This window comes from Sinocyclocheilus grahami, unplaced genomic scaffold (genome assembly GCF_001515645.1).
Source record: "Sinocyclocheilus grahami isolate Dianchi unplaced genomic scaffold, SAMN03320097.WGS_v1.1 scaffold1721.1, whole genome shotgun sequence".
Taxonomy (NCBI): Eukaryota; Metazoa; Chordata; class Actinopteri; order Cypriniformes; family Cyprinidae; genus Sinocyclocheilus; species Sinocyclocheilus grahami.
In genome coordinates, this window is record NW_015506900.1 from 28,813 (window position 1) to 38,639 (window position 9,827).

The 9,827-nt window shown below is 36.5% G+C and overlaps 1 protein-coding gene across 2 annotated transcripts in view; it reads left to right on the forward strand.

Annotated features, from left to right (window-relative positions):
• Positions 1–5,677: 5,677 nt before the first annotated feature.
• The window catches only part of psip1a (PC4 and SFRS1 interacting protein 1a), a 105,362-nt gene continuing 101,212 nt past the window's right edge, over positions 5,678–9,827 (forward strand). For both annotated transcript variants that reach the window (XM_016258665.1, XM_016258666.1), the window contains exon 1: positions 5,678–5,750. The gene's annotated coding sequence lies outside the window, so the exon portion shown is untranslated. The remainder of the gene's footprint in view (positions 5,751–9,827) is intronic.

The window sequence follows — 9,827 nt, forward strand, 5'->3', positions numbered from 1 at the left end:
TAACTAGCAGAGTAGACAGATATGAATGTTTATTCATCATAACCATACTGAAAATAAGAAAATATTGTTAGCAAATATTTTTATTCAACCACCTAGATAGATTACATCTGGGGGGAAAGAAAGGATGTGATGTTCAGAACATGGTAACTACAGTAAATATCAAAGTGGGAAGTGATGCCCGCTGGGGGCATTTGGCCAGGGGTGTTTTTACACCACAGACAAGGTTTGAGAAATATTGATTATATTTTCCTTAAAATGTTCTTCCTAACTTCAGGCCTTATTCTCATGTCATATATAACTGTGATATTCTGCAAAACAACAGGCTTTAAAACACTTTTTCTTACTGGTGAAAATCAGATGATCAGATCTGTTTTCTCTCAGGTACATCGCAGTGTAAGCTTCACAGTGAACTTTACTACATCACTCTCGTCACCGTAGTCCATATCAACAACAAAAATATATCTTGAGTCCATATAGTGATTATTTTGGGAAAATCCCAGGTATTTTGAGCAGTAGGATTATAAAAAATATGTGCTAATATAAAATGAAATTAAGTAGACTATATAAAATTGCAAAATAAATCTATCTAGCAGTACTTTTTTACTTAAGTACATAAAAAATCGAGTACTTTTGTACTTTCACTCGAGTAAAATTGTAAAAGGAGTAATATTTTACTGGAGTAATATTTTATTATACATATCTGTACTTTTACTCAAGTACTTGATTTGTGTACTTCGTCTACCACTGCTGTCTGTCTTTCTGTCTGTGTCTGTATACGCTCACTTACCTTGACGACAAGCGGTATTGACGCACTAAGCAGAGAGAAGATTTCTGCTTGCCTTCGCAAAAATTGTCTTCGGCAGACAGCTCGCTCTCTTTGGAACAATCTTAGTACTTTTGCAGCAGACAGACCTTCTTTGAAAGCAATACCAAAGGTTAAAAAAAACAATAATGATGCGAGCAGTTCTATCCATTTTGGCACCTTCTCTTTCATAGCGGTTACTTAACATGAGTAAGCAACTGCAGCTTGATGAGGCAAGCGTAAACATTTAGTCTAGTCTAAACATTTCATCCATTGTTGTTAAGGACGTAGCACTATCTGATCACTTCTGTATTTTCTTTGATATATTGATCTCTGCGACCACTGAATCTAGATCTGTTGGTAACACTTTAAAATAATGGTCTGTTGTTAACAAGTAACTATGCAGGAAGTAATAGGTAGTACTACATTAACACTTAACTTAATACTATTAACTAATAGAGAAGCAAGATTAACTAAGCAGTAAGTAGTAGCAAATTTAGGACAAAGGTAGTTACTTATTAGATATTTGATAATTACTAAATAAAAATATCCTCATTGAGAACTACTTGCGAACTATGACCAATTAATAAAGAATAACCAATTAATTACTAATCACAACAGTAACGTCTTAAAAGTGAACAATTGGGTTCTTTGTGGAAACTAATTTATGAATATGATATCCCCCAAATAAGTCGGCTACAGGTTGAAATTGTGACTACTACTCTTACCAAAGGATGGATGTTCAAACTTAAACATAGAATAATAATAAAAATGAAAATTCACTTAAAAATATCAGATGTGCTACAACATTAGTCACATTTAAATGCAGACTCAAAACTCATCTGTTTAGCTGTGCATTTACTGAATGAGCACTGTTCAATGTCCGTGTCACGAATCCTGTCCATGGACTTCCGTTCAATCACCACCATAGGTCACCCTTCCATTACATTGACTTTCGCACTACACAAACTGTTGCTTGTCATCAGTTTGTGTACATATCCCACCATCCATTGCACTGATTGCACACAGCTGTCATGAATCACACCTTCCCTATATATACACTCACTCTGATCCCCGTCAGCTGCCGAGTAATGTATGCGCTTATCGCCAGCAGTGATAGCTACCTTACAGAGCCCTCGTTAGTTTCCCAGTCCCAGTCCTAGTCTAGTCTTGCCCTGTCTGTTTTCCTGGCTTCTGATCTTTGCCTGTTTTTCTGGATTTATCCTTCTAGTCTCGCCCTTTTGATTCTGTTCGCCGATCGTTGACCTTCACTAGCCCTAGGATTATTCTTGTGTCTTGCCCGCCATATACCTGTTTGCCATTGTTCGACCCTGCCTGTGTTTCTGACCTCTTCTGCTCTAAATAAAAGCTTGCACATGGATCTGCACGTCTCACATCTCGTCAGCCCCGTTACAGTCCGAACTGATTGCACTATATTTTTTGTATAATCATTTTCTATTCTTAACGGTTTTAAATTCATTTTAAACCTCTTAAATCAATTTTTATATCATTTTCAAAGTTTTAAATTCCTTGTTTTATTGTTGTGATGATTTTTTTCATTTCTTTTATGTAAAGCACTTTGAATTACCATTGTGTATGAAATGTGCAATATAAATAAACTTGCCTTGCCTAAGTGCCGGCGATGCAGTGTTGCCAGATATTGATACTAAAACAAACAAAAAATTAAAAATAAATAAAAATAAAACCGAAATTTTTTCCAATCTTTTGCAAATAAGATATGATAAGAGGCTGCGCCTGCACCCTCACTCACAACTCTCTCAAGCTTCGTTCACTCCGTCAGCGTCTCGCAGCGAACATTTTCATAACAGGGACGCTAAACATTCTTGCAAACTGTCTAAACTTAATTATACATGTCATGCAGGCATTCATATGAGGAGTTTAACAGCAAATTAGTCATTCAAAGAACAAATTTGATTTTTGAACATCACCTCGGTGGCCTCATAGCTGGTTACGGGCCTGGCCACAATCCTGTTGAGTATTTCAATAATAAGCAAATGCACGCTGTGTCGAACTCAGTGTAACCTTCTTTATTCACCACCACTCGTGTACCCCTTTTGTCATCCTTTTACCAAACCTAACTCACATACTAGAGCTCCCTCTAGAGGCTTACTCAGAACACCACAAATCCCCTAGCCTATACTCTCCAGTGAGTATTGAATGCATAAATCATACTATTTGACATCCACCCTAAGTCAGAAGTAAAATAAAAGGTATACTTTATTGGTGTTATTTGTGTAATTTTTTAGGATAATGCTTTTATGAAGGATGCCCTTGTGTTCCCTGCATGAACAAAAGCCACTAGCCCAGATCATTATCTGTTATATGTAAGATTTTACATGATGCAGGTCATAAGAATATAGTACTTATTAAACTTTGTGGTTTGGAGGGATTGTTCTTTTATGGCGGTTTTACAGAGGGTGATTTTACCCCAATATCATAAGGCAAAGATAATGCAAATGTGAAATGGATTGTTATAACACTTTTATATGCATCCTTATACTGTAGGTACAGATGCCACTCTTAAGAGAGATCCTCCTTCTAGTCTCCCTGTATAGTAATCAAAGCCTTTGGAGATGACCAGCACAGAGACATCTTTAGGTCCACAACTAAGAGACAATTGCCACGTTCCTATGGCATATAACGTCGACAGTATGCCCTCTATACCGTGCTGAACACTCCATTCAATTTCCCTCAGGTGAGCTTTTCTATTTTCTTTATTAAAAGGTTGCTATAAAGTTGTTGTTCTTTATTGCTGGTCATTGAGTTCTAACAATAAGATCTGAATACTAATCCTGTAACATTTCAATTTCTGTTAGCTTGACATTCCTGCAATCAGGGAGTGGTGGTGAGCAGTTTGAGACAGAGGGGTATGTATACTAGTTTCTGAACATCTCAGTTTGTTGTTTCATTCTTGAAGTCCCTTCTTTGCCAATGGAAATAACTGACCAAACTGAGGCAACACAGCACAGATGAAAAATGCAATAAATCATCAGCATAGTCATAAGGCATCAATCAATCATGCCTTGTCATGGTTTTCATAATCACCTCAGTAAAATTCCCACATGCTCACATTTCTATTCTTGATAACCTACATTCAAACTATTTAAATGAAATTAAAACATTTTTAATTATGAATCTGCCTGAGTTATCGTATTGGGGGGGTCAGCAAATTAAAATATGTTCTTTCTTTTGAAAGGCAAGGCAGTGGCCAAAATAATTCAAAGTGGCTTTACACTTTTTCCAAGCATTGTGCCAAGTCAACACCTGTGCCGGTATACATTGAAGATCTGGAGCAGATTGATGCAGTCCACTCTCACCTGACTTCAATTCTGGACAGCACACCCACAGTGATGAGATCGAATTCATCATGGATGTACTTTTCCAGAGGTTGGTCTCATGTGTTAGCTGTGCTCTGCATGATGTCAGATTCACATTGTTTTTAATGTCAAATAGTTTATCCATAATGTGAGACCATTGCTCTAAAAAGAATGTTTTTTGTGGTTATTATAGAAGAGACACTTTTCATCTTGTTCTAAAAAGCTAAACATGTGAAATGATACTTGGCTACTTGGGGTGTGTGATCAATCTCAATTCTTTCTCTGGTAGTCCATTATCTGTGCCCTGGCTTTTGTGGAAAATCTGTCCATCCTAAAGTCTGAGGAGAAATTTCTGCGAGGAGGACCTGTCACTTACATAAGGTACTGTAAGGATACTATAAAGGAAAACATGGTCAAACATGACAATCTGCCATTATTCACAAATAACCATTTCTTTCTACAACTATCCAACTTTTTAAAAAACTTTTTTTACCAGTGAGTGGGAGCATTTTGACAGGAGGATTGAACAACAGTTAAAAGAGAGTCATCAACGGGAGTCATCCTAGTTCATGTTTTTAATAATGGTGTTAATAAATAATATTGTTGTACACAAAAAAGTTGTCTTTTTCTTCTCAGATGGCTAAATGGCCCTTGGAATTTTAGAAAAGGGTGAATTGTGTTTGTCTTTATAAAATGCTTTGTAGGACACTGTTCTGTAGCTGTATGACAACCAATAGTGAATACTAAAGCATAAATCAATATTTCATTGATGATCCATATTATTACACTGTATGACTGATGGGCTAAATATGGTTAATATCTGAATGTAACTTTATATATAAATTCACAACAACATATCACTCCGTCTTCTGTATATATGAAAATCTACAGTTAATATAATTAGGCTACAGTAGATCATTTATCATGACATTGTCCATTTGATCCAAATATGTGTATTATTCATTTTTTAATTCACTAATTAAATGTGTAATGTTAATGTTTTTTTTTAATACTAATTCAGTTCTGTCCTGTAGGCTATGAATGTAGACCAACAGTTAATATTTACAGATATTTTAATCCGTAGTGCAGATCATCTAATATCTTAATGTAATGTTTATATTTAAATTCACACACACACACACACACACACACACACACACACACAAAAACTCTATGGACGGGACTGTTATTAATGAAGTTTCGAGCGTCGGTTTAATCATTTCGCCGTGTATCCTCCTCCCTCTACTGGACGCATAAGGAACAGCAGGGGCGTAAAACTGCCTGGGTCGTAGATCTGCCTGCTCCAGGTCTGCAGCCGTATAGCTTGAGGTCGGTGAGAGGCCATTGGCCCAGCACGGCTCGTTGTTAGCCCTGACACGCACTGGCCCGACAGTGGAAAATCGGCTAGTGACAATAATAAACTAATCTCTGAGACAGTTCTTCAGTTCTTGCATAACACACTGTATATAAGAATTTAGTTCAAACTTTAACCTGTGGAGGGCAGTAATACGTCTAGTAGCGTCTACACTGGCGGAAATCTACACGAAGGAGAAGCAAAGAGAAGAGGAACAGACTGCATCATTGGGGCAAAGCTTTCTTAAATAAACACGGTAAATACAAGTAATATCATATATTTTATTTGTATGAAGGTATGTGAATAAGTATGTCGAGATTCAGCACATAAATGTGCATGTATTATTTAGTCACCTGTTGTATGTTAAGCGTTAAGCATATGTATGTGAAGTGTTGAAGAAGAGAAGAGTTAATGTGGTAGTGAGTGACTGGATAATAGTAAACCACTTTTTTACAGACTACACCACTGATTAAATTATTATTGTTATGAGACTAAAATTTCTAAATTTAGAAATCTATCTATCTATCGATCTAAATTTCACTATTCCAGTAAAAATATCAGTAACACATCATGGTTCTCGGTGTCTAATGCATGCCATATCAAGTAATAAACATTGTGGCCAAATTTAATATTTTAAATTGTATATTTACCGGGTCAAGCACACATGGGAAATGAAGAAAATTATACCATTATGTAACTTAGCATTTGCAATTCAGTATTTATGAGTTAAAAAAAAAAACAGTAAAACATCTAATGCTAAAAAATCTGCCTGTACCGGGAATCAAACTCATGCCCTTTGGGTTACAAGTCCGACTAACCATTAGGCCACAATTGCCATATGCCATAGTGTACATGTATAAAGCGCACTTGTTTGCAACATTCTTCTTCCTTAAGGCCCTGATATACTCAAAAAAAGTTATTTTTCTTTCTTTGTTTAGGCGTAAAATGAAGTTCGAAATATGTGATCAGCGGTATACTGTTATCAAACATCCCAATGCCGCCCACTCTGGTGAAAGTGACCTTTATATGAATATGTAAATATGTGCTGCTTTCCTCTCAGTAACAAAACAAACACAACAAAAATGGAGAAAACAGCAAGCACCTAATCATAACAACATGGGTATGCTTGCACAAGCTCTGCAAATTAGCACTCCCATCACTTTTGCTTGAAGTACAGTATATCGGGGCCTTTAGGTTATGCCTCAGTTTCCGGTCTGCCGGTAACTGAGGCATAACCTAATAATGCTGTTCTGATCTGGATGCATCAAGGTAATCAGTACTCAGCTTGATGCCACACTCTGCACAGTCATTCATGACAAAACGGTGGTGGGCAGTTGTGGCCTAATGGTTAGAGAGTCGGACTTGTCACCTGAAGGTTACGGGTTTGATTCCCAGTACTGGCAGGAAATGTAGGTGGGTGGAGTGAATGAACACCCTCACACACCATCTTCCACCCTCAATACCCACGAACCCCCAGTTGCTCCCGGGCGGCACAGCAAACGGCTGCACACTGCTCCGGGAGTGTGTTCAAGGTGTGCGTGTTTACTAACTGCTGTGTGTGTGCACTTAGATGGGTTAATTGCAGAGGACAAACCCAAAGTACACTGATGAAAATGATTCTGAGATTAATTAAGTACTACAGAAAAACAAATGCAAATTTCTACACAAAAAAAGTTAGTTCAGGCAAGAATAAAAAATAAAAAAACTATATTAATATAGTATTTCTATATTATAAATTGAAGCGTAAATATCAACGTTGTAAAATTACGTAAAACCTACTCAACTTTTCTGATACTGGTGATCCCATCATGCACTGGGGCATGAATAATTAATTAGTTTTTTTTTTTGGCTGTTTCCCAGCTGTATTTACACTGTTTTATCATTGCTTTTGTTGTTAGGTTTAGTAGGCTAACTTGCAATTTTGTTACATCTTCATTTTCTACTCAAAATGGCACATTCACAATCAAAAACAATTCACAGAATGTGACCATCATTGTCTATTGTACCTATTATTGTCTGTGTTTGTGTGAGTGCTGCATTACTAATTATGTCGATACGGTGTCTACATATCTATACTATTATTTAGTTAGATGTTTCTGAGTAGCACATACAGTGCTATATTGAGTAAAATCAAAGTATTGCCAAGTAAGCTTTGACTGAGTAAACTTAATTTCTTAATGAGTTCAATAGTAAGTAGATTTTACGCGACAATAACAGGTCAGTTGTACAGAGCAGTTTCAGTAAAGTTTACTTAAAATTTGTTAGTGCAAATTGTTAAGAATATTCTATCAAGTAAATCCTACATTTACATTTTTTTCAGTGATGGGTTACTACATTACATTGTCACTTAAGTAAGTAAAGAAAAAAAAATCAACAAATGATGGCAACAGTGCCAGAAACTGGTTATTATTTTTGTTCTGTTATAACTTGTATGCTTATTTGCAACACTAATGATATTTAGCATCTTATGTGACCCGGTAGACATTCATTTTTTGAAATATTTTGCACTTTTGCTGTCTGACTTAAGTGGAACGACTTTATGCTAGGGCCAAATGAAAATCTGAAGTCTTTCACGCAGCATACAGCAGTGTTGTGCATTTTGACCAGTTGATGAGAAAAGTATTCTTAAAATGCATTCAAAATTCGGAATAATTTGTAATATATAATTATTCACGGTATTTAGAAGTGCCCGAATACCGGCACAAGTCTATATGCACCCTAACCACGGTGACTATAGACTATGAAGCCTGTTAGGCTATTTTTGGCAGCTTTAACAGTAACATTTACAGAATGACTATCTTATTTGATATTGACAAGCTTTGAATCATTAGCAGAGTTTTTCTACTGGCTCAGTTGGTTACTGTGTAGGGGTGGGAATCACCAGAGGCCTCACGATACGATATTATCACAATACTTGTGTCACGATACAATATTATTGCGATATTCTGCGATATATTGCAATTTATTACCTTTTTCCAACTTCAAATTATGTCCCCAAAGAAAACTTTGGCAACATTTGTTTTAACTAAAAAGAAACATTTCTCAGTTTGTTTATCTCACTTCAGTTTTATTGCTGCAGTGCAAAATGGGATGAAAATTCTTTGTAATGATTATTTATTATTTTATTAAATAATATAAAGTAATTTTGTAAGACTTAACTAAATTTTACAAAATTTTAATGATACTGAATTTAAAAAAAGCAAGCCAATAAAATAACCGCACTTTTACTGAAAGTAACACAATAAAACTGGACAGAATTTATATTAATATTGGTAACACTTTACAATAAGGTTCATTAGTTAACATTAGTTAACTACTTTAGTTAACATGAGCTAAGAATGAATAATAGCTCTTTCAACATTTATTTATCTTAGTTCATGTTAATTTCAACATTTACTAATGCATTATTAAAGGGGTCATATGATGCTGCTAAAAATAACATTATTTTGTGTATTTGGTGTAATGAAATGTGTTTATGGGGTTTAAGGTTAAAAATACACATTCTTTTCCACATACTGTAGATTATTATTTCTCCTCTATGCCCTGTCTTTCTGAAACGAGTCGATTTTTACGAAGCTCATCGGTCTTAAAAGCGAGGTGTGCTCTGATTGGCCAGCTATCCAGAGCGTTGTGATTGGCCGAATACCTCAAGCGTGTGATGGAAATGTTACGACCCCACCATATTGTGATGATGCCCTGTCAGGCCGGAGCGATGATTCAAAAACATGAAAACCCATTATAAACGAGGCATTTGTTGCATCCAGTGGGGACATAATTATGGATGGTCTTATACTGTCTTTTTACGCATTGCGTAAACATAAAACCATGTCTGCATTTGTGATCGGAGAAATGACAAACAACAAGCCCTACTCTACACTGCCCAAAAAACATATAAAAAATATAAAAACTCTTTAAATATAAAAAACGTACTTACAATGTGTGAGTCAGAACAGCCGGCATTGTAGTCTACTCTACCAGGATCAGTAAACAGTCCTCCATAAAATGTGCTGCACACATCTGAATATTTGGGTTGAAGTGTTCTGGAACAGTGTTGTAAATACAACTTAACCACTGATTTCTAGTCGTGTCCATTTTTTGGAAAGTCAAACAAAGTAGTTTCACTTTCACAACGAGAAACAGCGTCACACACGGCGACCTAGAGTGAGCGGCGGCGGCCTAGAGTGAGCAGAGGCTGGGGGCTAGAGTGAGGAACGGCCGGAGGGCTAGAGTGAGCAGAGGTGGCTGCCTTGAGAACGGTGAGGCCGGCGGATTCGACGAAGGAGGCTTGCGGCAACCACATGTGACGACCCCGGGCTGGACTCCGCTTCGTCCA